General features: G+C 31.8%; 1 protein-coding gene and 1 non-coding gene across 2 annotated transcripts in view; one reads left to right on the forward strand and one right to left on the reverse strand.

Annotated features, from left to right (window-relative positions):
- Swim (Secreted Wg-interacting molecule) overlaps nt 1-15188 on the forward strand; it is a 183527-nt gene that overhangs the window by 123194 nt on the left and 45145 nt on the right. The window lies entirely within an intron of this gene.
- On the reverse strand, nt 1982-2100 carry LOC142318644 (5S ribosomal RNA). The gene has a single exon (XR_012755011.1). It is a non-coding gene; the product is annotated as a 5S ribosomal RNA (ribosomal RNA).

The following is a 15188-nucleotide window of genomic DNA, read 5'->3' on the forward strand; positions in this document are numbered from 1 at the left end:
ATTAATATATATTCTGAATATGAGCCAAATTGGTCGATAAATACAATCTTTCTAAATATCTCAACCCCAGCACCACCTAGAGGATCCATTTTTTGTAAAAATATTTCTTTTCACGTAACTAATATACAGGGTGATTCAAAGAAACGGGAAATTTTGAAAGTTGTGTTGGTAGCCGTGGGCGATTGGTACGGCACTGTGTTCACAAGAAAGTGAAATATATATATATATATCCTTTTATATATTAATATATATAAACTTTTGAGCTGACGGTGGTTTTGGCGTCTGGGGGATGTGAAACGCGAAGATATGTCGAAATTTTCCGGAATTCGAATAGTAGTACCCACTACAATAGGTAGCTTTCTTATGAAATTATCTAAAGTCTGATGGGTACATCACATGACTTCCTTGTGCGCCTATTAAATTGCATATACCCATTTTTAAAAAATGAAAAGTACATAAAATTTTATTACGATTATAAATTATAATTTTCAATTAATATTGAAAATATTAATATTGAAATATTGAAATATTAATATCCGGAGGTCCCGGGTATTTTTTTATACAATCAGATGTTAATAATTGTTAATAAATCAATATATTTTTTATTTTAAAAAAAATTATAAAAAAAATAAGAAAATGAAGTCGCATTCGAATGTGGCTTCCCCTCGTAAAATCGAAATATTTCATTAATTAAAATTTATTTCGCCATAACCAGTGAAAGTAAGTACCACGACGTATGATATATCATTGAAAAGCTCTCAATGAGGACGCATTACTGCAGTTAAAAAAAGTCCAAAATCCAATTTTTTTATATTTTGGGCTTTTTTGGGACACTGGTTCAGTCGATTGTAATCATAAGGGGAGGTGCACAGCTAGATGTTACTTCAGTCGTAAATCCAAAATTTTAACATTCTACGGCTAATCGTTTTTGAGTTATGCAAGATACATACGTACGTACAAACGTCACGCTGAAACTAGTCAAAATGGATTCAGGGATGGTTAAAATCCGTATTTCTGTTGAAACCTGAAAAACGAAATTTTTCGCAATCACAATACTTCCTTTATTTCGTACAAGGAAGTAAAAAACAACATATGGAAATAAAGGACTAAAATAACTGGTGACGAATCAATTTTCATACAGTTTTAATTTGTTTATAAATATTTTATCACATTGTAGTAGTAGCAGGCATTTAAGGTTGCCTAATGCTTAAGTTCTCACCAGGTCTTACATCGATAAGAAAATTTTATCCTTCAAACGAAACTATTTAAACACAGTCGGAGGGCTCTTTAATTTAATATAGAATAATTAGAGCTCTTTAATATAGGATAATTACTCTTCAGAGTCCCTCGACTGCATTTAAATATTTTAGTTGAAGGAGAAAATTTTCGAATCGATGTAAGACCTGGTGAGAACTTAATCAAACGTTAGACAACCTTAAATGCTTGCTATTTCTACATGAAAAATATTTTTAAACAAATTAAAACTGTCTGAAAGTTGATTGGTCACCAGTTATTTTATTTAATTAAATACTGCATAACAATGTTTAGGCTTTTATTTCCATACCTTGTTTTCTTTTTTTTAATTCGATCTATTGTCCCTTTTTTTATTTCAGTTTATTTTTTTGGCAGTCGTGTGTTTTAATTTTTATGACATTTCATTTTGACCCTGGCATATGATTAATATTGTGATAATTGAGAAAAATTCAAGTGTATCTCTTTTAATTTACTAATTGTTCCCATTTAAAATTTGAAATCCCATTCATTCATAGTTACTTTAATTTTCTTCATAACTTATAACACTTATAAAAAGTTCACTTTGTCTTTTTAATTAAAATATTCAATTTTTACATTTTTTCACGTAGTGAGAATGGTACCGTATCATCTAAAATTATAAAAATTAACTTGGAACTGTAAAAAAAAAACCATTAGGTTTTAAAAAGTTGCTACGTTATATACTGAAAAATAATATTCATAAAAAAAATGCCAACAGCACGCGGTATTCCCAAGCGGTCACCCATCCAAGTACTAACCGCGCCCGACGTTGCTTAACTTCGGTGATCAGACGAGAACCGGTGTATTCAACGTGGTATGGCCGTTGGCGAAAGCAAGAAGTTATTTTTGTGATGATGAATTTTATAAAAATACAGCTGAACGATTTGTGTAATTAGTGTTTATAATAAAAGAAATTTTAAAAACGAAAAAACATGAATGCCAAAAAATAAATAAATTGAACTAAAAAGTGACAATAAATCGAATTAAAAAAAAAGAAAACAAGGTATGGAAATAAAGGACTAAACAACGTTATGCAGTCTTTAATTAAATAAAATTATGGGTGACCAATCAACGTTCAGACGGTTTAAATTTGTTTAAATATTTTTAATGTTGTAGAAAAGGTAGGCATTTAAGGTCTAATGATCAAGTTCTCACTAATTGCTTACATCGATCAGAAAATTTTGTCCTTCTACGAAAATATTTAATTGCAGTCGGGGGGCCTGAATAGTAATTACACATTAAAGAGCCTGCCTCTTAAAAAATTTACAAGAGATAACTATTCCTTTTTCCTGTTTAGCCTCCGCGAATTATCGTCAGTTATTAACTTCTGATGATTAATAAGTATATGTATGAGTGTAAATGAAGTGTAGTAGTTTTGTACAGTGTCAGGTCGACCGTTTCTGAGATGTGTGCTTAGTTGATACCCAACCACCAAAAAAAAACAAAAAAATAAACCCACCACGAGGACTTGAACGCTGGAACTCTCTCGACTTTCAAAGGAGCTGATTTGCGAAGACGCGTTCACCACTAGACCAAGCCGGTGAGACTGCAGTTAAGAAAAAGTCCAAAATCCAATTTTTTTTGGATTTTGGGACTTTTTATGGAAACTTTTGGTCCAATCGATTGCAATCAAACGGGAAGATGCAAAAATAAATGTTACAACAGTCCTAAATTCAAAATTTCAACATCCTACGGCTAATTGTTTGCGTTATGCGAGTTACAAACTCACGTACGTACGTACAGACGACACGTCGTAACTAGTCAAAACGGTTATGTCCGTTGAAATCGAAAAAACCGGAATTTTTAGCGATCACAATACTTCCTTTACTTCGTACAAGGAAGTAAACGATGAACATTTCGTATTTCATTTCTCCTCCTCTTTTTCTATAATTAGTAGCTTGTATGAATTTTTAGCATATCAAATTGCTCCTATAAGGGGAATGTGCGTGAGTGAGGGAATGGGTATTTGCGTTTGACATTTCATACCTGAATTAAATAATTCTAAGATCGAAATTTGTGTTTGTAGTACTGCATAAATAAACGTATGTAAAAAAATCACGCAACTCTTTTAAAAACACCATAAGTTGTCATTAGATTTAATGCTTGTAATTAATCGAACAGTGTTACGACCATAAATAAATATAAAACCGATTTTTGTTGATTTAATATGACTTTAAAAAAAAATTAATTTGCCGATCTTCGTGGCGGAATGGTTTTGTCTCGGCCTTTCATACGTAGGTCAGGCCTGCCATTTTTCATTCATTACAAATTTTCATATTCTCATGCACAAGATTCTTCATAAACTGCGGTGAATTTGATTCATCAATCAAAAATGAAAAAAAAGGTTTTATCATTTTTCTGATTTCGTTTTCCTTCTTTTCGGTTAAACCTGATAACTTTATAATTGACATGCCGCCAATGATAAGTGTAAAAATATAATCTTAAAAACATCATGTATCATGACTTCATTTTGTCTCGTGTTTTTTACTTTGTCTAATTTGCGGTGGTTGTTTCAGCAACAGTATTGACGTTAAATAAATTTTAATATTTTTAAAATCAAAGTGCGTGTTCTTGTATTATTTTTTTTTATGATGATTTGGTGTTTTGTATCGTAGATTTATTTTTACATATTATATTAAAAGTGTTTAGAAGATATAATAGATTTGTTAATGCTATTTTATTTTTAAAAAGAGCATATAAAAATTAAACAATAAAGATATGAGATAGTGTTGTTAGATTTGAGCCTACCATTTTTTTAAATTTATTTTTACTTACGACGGAACGGAGACTATATTGCGTTTGGGTTAAGAGGTTTTGTGTGTGTGTGCGTGCGCGTGCGCGTCTGTCGACATTTTCTAAGAGATAAATAATTTATCTCTTTTACTGGGGTATTCAAAACTACATATATATATATATATCATACCACATATAATTTAATATAGGCGGACGAACACGGTATAGCAACTCAGATGTCATTCGGCGACAGTATATACACAAATCTAGATTATGTTACCAATAATAAAAAAAAAATTAAATCGAAGATATTTTTGAAGCAGATGTTCATTTCTGCCGAACATTTGTTTTCTTTTAGTAGTATTGTTCGATAATAAAAAAAAGATTGGATACCTTCACAACATTTGTGCAATAAAATCTTTACTACACTAATCACGCGATTTTACAGTATAATAAACTTTTTGGGTGGCCTCTATAAATATCTAATTAACATTGGGAATAAAGCTGTTATTAATTTGAATATAATGTTTATTATAATTTAAAATAAATTATAATGGTTATTGTACCTTTAAAATAATTTAATTAATCTTGGTGCGCAGCGAGTTAATTAACTATAACTGGCTAAGTATATTAGTACTTAATCCATATTATTACAATAAAGTAAAAAAACAAATATTTTCAATACTTCCATTGAAATATCTCATATTTATTCTGCTCTTTTGAAATTCAATATTTTTTGAATTCATCTACCACTCAAATATTAAAAATTAATAAATTTTTTTTCAATAATTTAAAAAAAAAATAGTGAAAGGTGATGTAATCTCTCTGTTTTAGACACCCAATTCGAAACTTTTAATCAGTGGGCAATATATAGAAGTCGCCATATCAAATATGAAATTTTTTGGGTGAGCTGGTGCCGAGTTATTAATCCAAACAAATGCCAATTTGCTCACCAAAATAATGTATATATTTTAATATATTATTTCTTTTTTATAATATAATAATTATTATAAATAATATTAAAACAATTTGGGTAAAAAATCTATTATCTTAAAGTTAATACATACGGAATTTTTCAACGAATAACCTAGCACCTTAATTCTCGAACATCTACAAAGTATAAAAAAAGAACCTGCCTAGTTTAAACCTTAGTAATAATAAAAATATGTTTTATTTTGGCCTTGTAAAATATTTATTCCTAGTTTTATACAGAAAATGTAATTCAGCATTTTAAATTTCATATTTTTTTGTCGTTGATTATTAACTATTACGACGAGAATTTGATTGATCTTTACATTAATGTTTTTGTTGGAATTTCAATATTTTTTGAACAATTAAAGTTTCCATTTTTTTAGAATCTTTATTAATATTAGTTCTGGACCTCTGTTTACATTTTGGGGCGATCTTTTTTCCAACAATGTCCGTCAGGTGTTTGTACCAAAGCAATTGATGGACGTAGAACCCACACACACACTGTTTGCAACTTTATCATCTCATTTTTTTACTGCAAATTTTGAAAATCAGGCTGGTAAGTGATCCGTGTTTATTGTATTCTACTAAAACGCGACATGTTATTCTACAAACATCGATTCCCCCTTCTTCGCCAGTACTGGGTAGCTGAACATCGCCGTCCAGCTCGCCGATACGAAGTGGATTGGTGAAGTACTCGAGCGTCGGCTTTTCGTGCACCAAGTAGAGTTTATTATTATTATTATTATACCCTCTATGGTGATGATTATAACAGATACACTGTATACTACACACATAATATATTTTTCCAGATCTTCTAGTTAACTTCTGACCAGTTTTTTTACTTTTTCAATTTCAAGGCTGCAGGTGGACTGAAAGTGGTCAGTAGGTTTTGATGATCTGTCATTAAGTCAAAAATCAACCATTTTTGGAGGTTCATAACTCCGAAATTATTGAAGGTAAATGGATTAAATTTAGAATTCTTTCTAGTATTGTTCTTTATCCCATTTTTTCTTTTTTTAAACTTCCGGGGCCACCGTTAGGTTATTACTTCAGAGGTTGAAATGAATGAAAGTTGTTGTAGCGTGTGAAAGATACCATGCATGACCGGGATTCGAACCCGGGACCTCCAGATGAAAGGCGGATGTGCTACCACTCGCGCCACGGAGCCCGGCGCTTCTCATTACACCACCAAAATATCATTTCTGAATTTTAACTATGTACCTAGATGCGAGGGGTTCAAAATTGGCTTGTAACGGCTCGTGTAAATAGTTCACAGCGTGCGCGCGGCCGATTTTGCGAGAACTTTACTTGCATATTACCGTGCACTTAAATTCATGTAGACCGATTTTTAGGAACCCGCCGGGTTGGTCTAGTAGTGAACGCATCTTCGCAAATCAGCTGATTCGAAGTTCCAGCGTTCAAATCCTAGTAAAGGGATTTCCTTTTATACGGATTTGAATACTAGATTGTGGATACCGGTGTTCTTTGGTGGTTGGGTTTCAATTAACCACACATCTCAGGAATGGTGGAACTGAGACTACACTTCATTTACACTCATACATATCCTCACTCATTCTCTGAAGTAATACCTGACGGTGATCCTTGGAGGCTAAACAGAAAAAAAGCAAAAAGAATGATTTTTAGCAAACAAAATATTCAGCTCTTTCTGTGCGTTTATATTGACATGTTTTTAAGCATAATAATTCTATATTAAGACCTTTATATCGTTCTATTTCTATTTTTAGTAACTTATCTAAAAACTGAGAGAGCACTTCCAATTTAATTTTATTTATTTACAATAAATAATTTCCTTTTACAGGAAAATATTTTGATGTATTTCAAAAATAATACTATATTATTTCAGACCTCCATGGTCACGGGACGGAATCCGGAGTTGCAGAGCACGCTTTGCTTGTATTGCCGTCTAGCCTGAGGGCACCGCCCCCTGGACCCCCGCAGTGTTTTTTACGCTCATGGTTGTGAGAATAATACTGATAAATAACAATTAAAGTATTCAAGCTTTATACAAACCTGAAAATTTAACTAAATTACATAATACAGAATAGTAGTAACTATGGTAATAATAAAAGTACTCACACCTTTAATGATGAAAAATTCATACCTTATTTCTGTTGCCATGGTGACGGAAATATAATAATGAAGGAAAAGGATTAACCTTTTTTTTTTTGAATGAGAATGTCTTTTATCTACATTTTTACCCTCAAGGAGGCTAGAATCTCGGTCTATGGCTTAAAACCTTCCCTGAGTTAACACGAATGTATTCGGAAAATTTATTAAAAGCAATTGGTGTGGTGGTCCTTTTGTGATACGAGAACTAATTGACAAATTTCAGTTTTACGTATAAGCTAAATATTTAAATAATGATCTTTTTTCTGTACATATCGTTTTTAAATAATATTTCTTGGAATTAGACTGTCAATCTATTTTTTTGTTCACAGGGCAAATAATTTAAGGTACGTGCATGAAAAATTCAGATATATTATTGCCTACTTTTCTTTATTTTTTCCAACATCAAAAATTTTTGTAGTGTATTATTCTATTACTGTAATGATTATAAGTGACGTAATGTGACATGTAATAGTATGAACAGTTCTAGTCATTTCCAATAATAACCAACATACCATTGTATACTGTTAAGGGAAAGTAAAGGCATGATTTTTTGTTGATTTCTCACTATATACTGTTGTTTATCAGCATACAAAGTCCTCCGAAGTGTTTTTTTCGTTACGAGAGGGGGAAACCTTTATAGACATCATGTGGCCTTGAACTCCCTTTCGGTTCTACACACTAAAACCCCTCCCCTCTAAAAAAAGTGCGATCTTGGTCCCACTTTAAGCTATAATAGCACTCCATGTACCGTTGGTTATTTCGCACCTCCATTGCTGGTTCCCACACGTTTTTTTTTTAGTCCGCTGGAGACCTGGAAAATGTTCACTCCTGCATTTCTTCTGCCATATTCTTGATAATCTCGAGAAATATCGTGAACACTGCGTGCCACGTCCGTTCGGTCCGTAGCATAGCCCTTATGATCTTATCTGGTGAAAGCTCACCGAATTCCCTCTAGCATGGTTTCCTATGTTGCAGAAACCGATCGCAGATGAACACCGATTTCAACGTCTGCACGCACAGGTATGCTTTGCAGCATTTGCGACCGGTAAGGAAGTGGGTCATTTCGTACTTCAATTCCCCGTGCCTGCGGTGCAGCCATCTCTGAAGGTCTGGGATCTGCCTGTGTGTTCATCTGCCCGACGACTGATCCAATCACAGAAATTTGTTAAATAATACGAAACCCACTTTTTATCATTAGGGTTGGTTGTGCATTGAGTATCATTCAGGAAAAAGACTAGGACAGTAGTAGCGAATGTAAAAGAACATATTGAATGTACCCGTTTCTGTGGAAACAATTCATTATAAGCTGTTTCATTCGGCAAGAAAATGTTATAGTTTTATTTTATTATTAAATGTGGTAATTCGTACAAAAAAATTACATCTTGAGTTTTTAATTAAATTTAGATTTTTAATAGCTCGTTTTTTTATCTACTTATCTAAATTTTATTGGGTGTGTGTGTCTATATTTGTATTAGGATTTAAATAAACGAGTTTACATTTACTTTCATTGTGCAAATGATAAAATTGTTGTAAACCAATTTACAAAATCTATTAACATAGGTATATAGAAGTAATAAATAACGTCATCAAGTGTTATTTATTTTTTTCAATTAAGCAAAAGCAATTTCCGTTTAGATGTTATCATTCAAGCTGTGGAATTCTTTTACACCAAAGTTAAAAATATATTTATGAAATATACCAGATACTCATTCCATCAATTTTTAAATGTTAAATAATAAACATTAGTTAACGAACCTTGGACATTCTAAAATAGAATTTAGTATGAAATTTTAATCAAGTTTTATTTTCTATTTATCACAAAAATAAACTAAATTAGCTGAAGTGTGTATTATTTGGAGTAAACTGATTAAAATTACTCTGACGGTGTTTTGGAAATTGAAAATTCATTAAGTAGGTTACATTTATTTATACGAAGTTGTTTAGAATTCCATTTCAGTAATGTTTTCTGAAAAATTTATATTTCGTAATTTGCGATACCCGAGACTTTATTGTGTAGATTGTAATAGGGTGTATTTCGTCGTGGATAACGATAATTAATAAATAATCGTTAATTTCCACTTTTTCTTTAAATTTAAGAAAAAAATTATATATATATATATATATATATATAATTTTATATATATATATATATATATATATAAAATTAAATTAAAATGTATCTTTAGTGCAAAAATCCAAAAAGAAAAAAATAACTGGCTTAATAAACGAGGGAATTTTGAGTCGAACTCAATTCGAGTTGTACTTTTTCTAATTTACGTTGAAGCCTTTCGTTAGAATATAATTGATTTTTACCATTGGCAACGCTTGTTAATTGGATTACAAATATATTGGAAATATGACATATATCTTGTTGTTAATCTACATTTTGAGATTAAAAATATATCAATTTGAAAATAATTGAAAACTATTTTGATATCTAAGGGCAAGAAAAGTTCGCTGCTGCATTGCTTTGTTTTTTTGTTGCCAAATGGCTTCGCAGGTTCTGCGAATAGTAGGGAGATAATATACGCTATCGTTCCGTTCCGTAAGAATATTTGCATATTACAAATTTTAATGTTTTATATAAATGAATATGTAGTAATCAATTCAATATGCCTACATGTTAAGGACATATTATTTTAATTTTTAACTAGCATCTCCCTTCGCGGGTCATCCACGCTATATCTGTATAGAACTTCAAATATTGTAAATAGGTTTTTAGCAGTTATATGTAGTGTTTCTGTCAAAGAGTTTTCGCTATTTATATTGAATAAAATATATCAATTTAGAAGAATTAGAACTTTTCAGTTGTTAAATATGTAAAATGGTCGGCAATCCGTTTAATTTTATTATCAAAATAATATTTTTTTGTGTATATTACGATAATAATACATATTGATCTTTTATAGAAAATGACATTAAATTATCACTTAAATGCCTGCAGAAGTCAGTAATGACATAAACAGTGATATTAAATAAGTTTTACGTTATTTATTTATTCGTTTTTTTTTTATGACTTATATAGTTGTGAGATTGGTGAGGTTTGAATTATTTTAAACATTCTCAGACCCATAAGAAAGTTACAGTTAAAATTTCGTAATGATTTTTCAGTAGTTTTCGTGGTTATCGGGAACAAACGAAAATATATATTTTTACATAGTACTAGCGTACCCCGTCCCGACTTCGCCAACAATTTAGATATAGGTCGCGACTTCGTATGTAGCTTCGATGTAGCTTCACTCGCAATGCTTTTTTAATAGCAAACTTATTTTTTTATAAATAAAAAATATTTAATCAATAATATTATATTTATATTTTCATTAAATCCTGATAAAACGGTAAATATTTTTTTTTTTTAAATACTGAAGGAATACACGATAAGCAATTAGTTGTTGCCCAAAATTTAAATAAAGGAAAACAAAAAAAAAGGAAGATAAGAAAATTGAACAATATTTGTTAGACCAGTCCATTTTATGAATGAATTAAAATAGTCAATATAAAAGTCCAATAAAGATGAACAAAAAATTTATTACAATCCTAAATCTAGCATCCCCATCGCGGCTTCGCCCGCCCTCTATGGTTAGCTGCAAACGTTTTCGGGACATTGAATTGTCAGTCAGTCAGTCTGCCTGCCTGCCTGTCTGTCTGTCTGTCTGTCTGTCTGTTACTTTTGCTTCCCATCACAATCAGAGGGTCATGGCTCGCTTCGCGCTCTCCCTTCCCGTTTCCCTTTCCTTCTAACGTTTCTCTTCCCCTTCCCCTACGTCCCTTTCCCCGTTCCTCTTTTCTTTTTTCCATTCCCTTTTCCCCTTTTCAGTTTTCCCCTTCTTCCCTTTTTACCCTCTTTCCTTTTTCGATTTTTCCCTATTTCACTTTTCCGATTTTTCCCTTTCTCCCTTCTTCCCCGCGCGTAAATCGATCCAGTAGTTTTATTTAGTCTATAGCGAACACACATATCGGAAACACTGCAATGGAATCGTAAAATATTTAGTATAGCGTTTGTTGCTTTTACGTCCAACAGATAGCGCTGTTAACACGAAATTTAGTTTTTTATCGATTTGAACCCCTTAAAATCAAAATTTTGCAAAATCCTTTCTTAGTGCACGCCTACTTAAATATACGAAAGTACCCTAAAAATTTCAATTCTCTACCTATAATAATTTTGGTTGTACGTTGTTGATTGTGAGTCGGTGAATCAGTCAGGACATTCTCTTTTATATGAGACGTAGTATCTACTTTACATTTTCCCTTGTCTTTTAAAATGTACAGTTTCACAACAGAAGAGTTGCAGTAGTTTTCTGGGAAAATGTAATGTTTGTTTTCTATTTTTAGAAATTTCATCGCCATATTTTTTCACCTTTTCTCTCGAATTATATACTTTAGATTTTTATTTGATTGCATGCATATTTATTATAAAATAATTTTTATTATAATTTTCATATTTCACGTTAATTAAACAAGATTAGCTAGCGTAGGTTATGTTTGGTTAGATTATGTTGATTCTGTGCACTGACGAATCGTTCGTGTATCAAAATAGCCTAATAAAACCTAATCTACGGTCGCCTACCTCTAATAAATAATAAATGTTAAATATACATAATATTATTATCTTTTATGACCTCATAGGATCGCTTTAGTCCGTCTGTTATCCACGTCTCTTTGGTGGGACTGTTTGGACCTTGCGATCCTCCCAGCACTTTTTCATATGTTCCGATCTTTATGCCCTTTGTAGTGTTAAAAATGTACGTGTTGTGTGTGTGAAGCAAGTCTTTTTGTTCTTGATTTTCTTGTTTAATATTATCTTATCTGTGGTGTCTACTGGTATACTGCCAATTTCCTTCAGATCCTCTCTTATCTATCTGATCCATCTGCATCCTATCTTGGTGTTTTTCGAGTGAGATTTTACTGTACTAGCTGTTTCAGAAGTTTTGAATCTTGCATCCTCATGGTATGTCCAAATAATCAGTCTCCTCTTACGCATGGTATTAGTAATGGATTCTAACTCTTTGTGACTTTATTGGGTACAATCCACCACTGTCTGTCTTTCTGGAATTTTTTAATGATGCAGGTTCTTTCAGTTCTTTCGATTTTTTTGAGTCAGTCTTTGATTGTTCGTTCTGGTGAAAGAGTGTTTCTGCTGCATAAGTGGCTTTGGTTCATAACTGTTGTAATGTCTTATTTTTTCGTTTATTGATAGGCAGTTTTTATTGTAAGTGTATCAGGTTTATCTTTGAGCTTTAGCTAGTTTGTTTCTTCTTATTTGGATCGAGATTTTTTCGTTTGTTATTTCTCCGAGATACTTTAATTGGGTTACTATTTTAATTTTATTACAATTTTATGTTTATTTCTTCTAATCGTGTTGCTTTTGGGGCATAATTTCTGTCTTTTCGAATATTTGGAAGCCAACATAATATAAAACAAATTTTATATATATATATATCCGTAAAAGTGTACCGTTTTCCGATTTAAAAAAATCTGTTATTTCTATCATTTAGTTTCGAGTTCTAGTCATTTGTGGTCCGATCTATCCCAGTTTTTATTTTTGCCGTGATGCATTTTAAATTCCTGAGATACAACGGTACCATTCAAAGTTGTTTTTTCTTTAAAAAATGATTTTTCTTTCTATATAACTAGTCCATAAGGTGGACAGAATTTAGAAATCACTTACAGAGTTGAATGTCCCCTGAGATTTCGGTCGATTTAATATACTGATGTGTAACAAGAAACCATTTCATATTTAAAAACCCGACATTGATTTTATTGATTTTAAAAAAATTGTTATTTTCTAGAAAGGCTTGTCATATTTACATCAGGTCATTTACAAGCATTACACGGTTATGGTTCGTAATATAAATGCATTTATGACACCATGTTATAAGAAACTGGCTGAGATTTATAATTTGTTATAAAATAAGTTAGCTAAAACTGTTATCTTACATGCTTTGCAACGATAAGTAGTAATTTGATTATACATGCTTAAACACTTCCTCATTGTTTGCGATCAACGCAAGTGATTCTATTAATAAGCATTTAATGTATTATTTAACTAAAGGAAATTGAAAGAACTGTGAATGACAATTGAGATGTTCTTCACTTGTGCTCTTAGCAACTTTAATGATTTCAATTTAATATAGCTAAATATAGTTTTATATATTTTATTTAGTTCATCTGATATGGTAACATGCCCAATAAGATAAGTAACTTTAGAGTATTTTTTAACTGTATATAGGCAGTTTATATGCCTTCAAAGCTAACGCGGCATGTTAAAAATCTGTCCGTTTGTACAGAGTGATTCAGCGAAACTGAAACTTTTGAAAATTAAATATTCTTATGAAAATATTATATTAAATTTATTTATAACATTTAAATAGAAAAAAAAACAAAAAAAACATGTCGCCTATGAATACATAGGAAAAATTTATTTTTTAAAATTACATTATAATTTTTCCATTTGTACATAATGATTCCTGCAGACTCGTAGTAAAACTGCATAGTTTGACTCAACATTTCAACAGGAATTTTTTGCAATTATTGTTCAGATCTTGGTTTTTAATTCTGAGTAGCAGATTGATTACTAGACACCTGGCTTTTAAGGTGACTACGCACGAAGAAATCGCACACAGACAAATCAGGAAACCTGAGAAGCTTTGGAATGTCGCCGTTCTCAAAATTATACGGTTGTCAAACTATTTGCGTACAGCATCCATCGATATTCATACTATGTATGTTGTTGATTCATCTTATTGAAACGAAGCGTGTTCAATAATTTGTGGAAATATCTGTAGTTTTTGCACTACGAAGTGTTTCAGCATGGTAACGTATCAATTTGATGTGAATGTAGTCGTAAAAATATAAGGGCTTATTTTGCCACACGATGACCTAATTACTGTGTAGCTCGGATTAGTGTAGCTTTATAGGATTCTCTTGTGCCCAAAAACGAAAATTTTTTATTAACTGATCAGTTAAGGTGGAACTGGGCTTCGTCCGATATTCACAGTTTGTAAATAAATTCATTGTCCTCGTTTATCTTTACGATTATTCTTCACAGATTTGATGGCGCGTTATGTGATCGTTTTATGTCGTTTCCTTGACGATCTGCAACTTATACGGATGAAAAGTAAGTATGAATTTATGACTGGTGTGACAGCAACTGAAATAATTTCGATATTGTTTGACATATTAACGATCCGCATTCCCCCTGGAGGTGTGTTTTTCATTGCTTAATCCAGTGATTCCCAAACCAAGCGCCCCGGGAAGCCTCGGCCTCTTCACAGGGGCGCCGCGAAATATTGTAAAAGTTTCATAATTAATTGAACCAAGACATTTACATTTGGCATAACTAAACAAAAAACAAAGTGAAAAGCTAAAAATATCTAGATTTTTGTGTTTTTTTTTTTTTACTTGACCCTGTATAAAATTAAAGTCGCCGGCACAGAATATTCTAGCGAACGCGAGCGGGTAACGCTGCGCGTTCTCAATCGCTCTATATGATCGCGCTAAACAAGTCGAGGTGCGTAGACCCTTCGCGACAGATTTGGACTGTTCTAGAAGATCTTGCGGACAGCGTATAAGCAAGCGTCTCCGGTTCGATTCAGTCAGCCGGTTTATAATCTAAGTCTAGCGAAATTAAACTCAACGTTTCATATAAATAAACTGTGTATAAATTAGTTCATGTAGTGTTAGTTTACTTCTTGTTTGTTGTTTCTAATAAATAGTTTTGTGATTTTTTGCTCTTGTATCTTTAATGATGGACCGAGTTTTGAATAGAAGTAAACGAATAGTGCAGATAAAGAAAGTATGTCTTCAACGAGTGGCAGACTGTGAAAAAACGAAATATAGTAAATATGTTGACGGTTATTTAGAGTTTGGTTTTATGTCAACAGAAATTAATGGTAAAAAGAGATCACAATGTGTATTGTGTGTGAAAGTTTTGGCAGCGGAGTGTTAGATGCTTCCAAGTAAATGAAGCGCCATTTAAAAGCTAATCACCACAGCATGGTTGGCAAACCTCGTAATTTTTTTGCCAGGAAGTTAATAAAACTAAAACAAGAAAAAAATACATTTTTTAAGACTGCATCAAT

Source organism: Lycorma delicatula, chromosome 1 (assembly GCF_047948215.1).
Source record: "Lycorma delicatula isolate Av1 chromosome 1, ASM4794821v1, whole genome shotgun sequence".
Classification (NCBI taxonomy): Eukaryota; Metazoa; Arthropoda; class Insecta; order Hemiptera; family Fulgoridae; genus Lycorma; species Lycorma delicatula.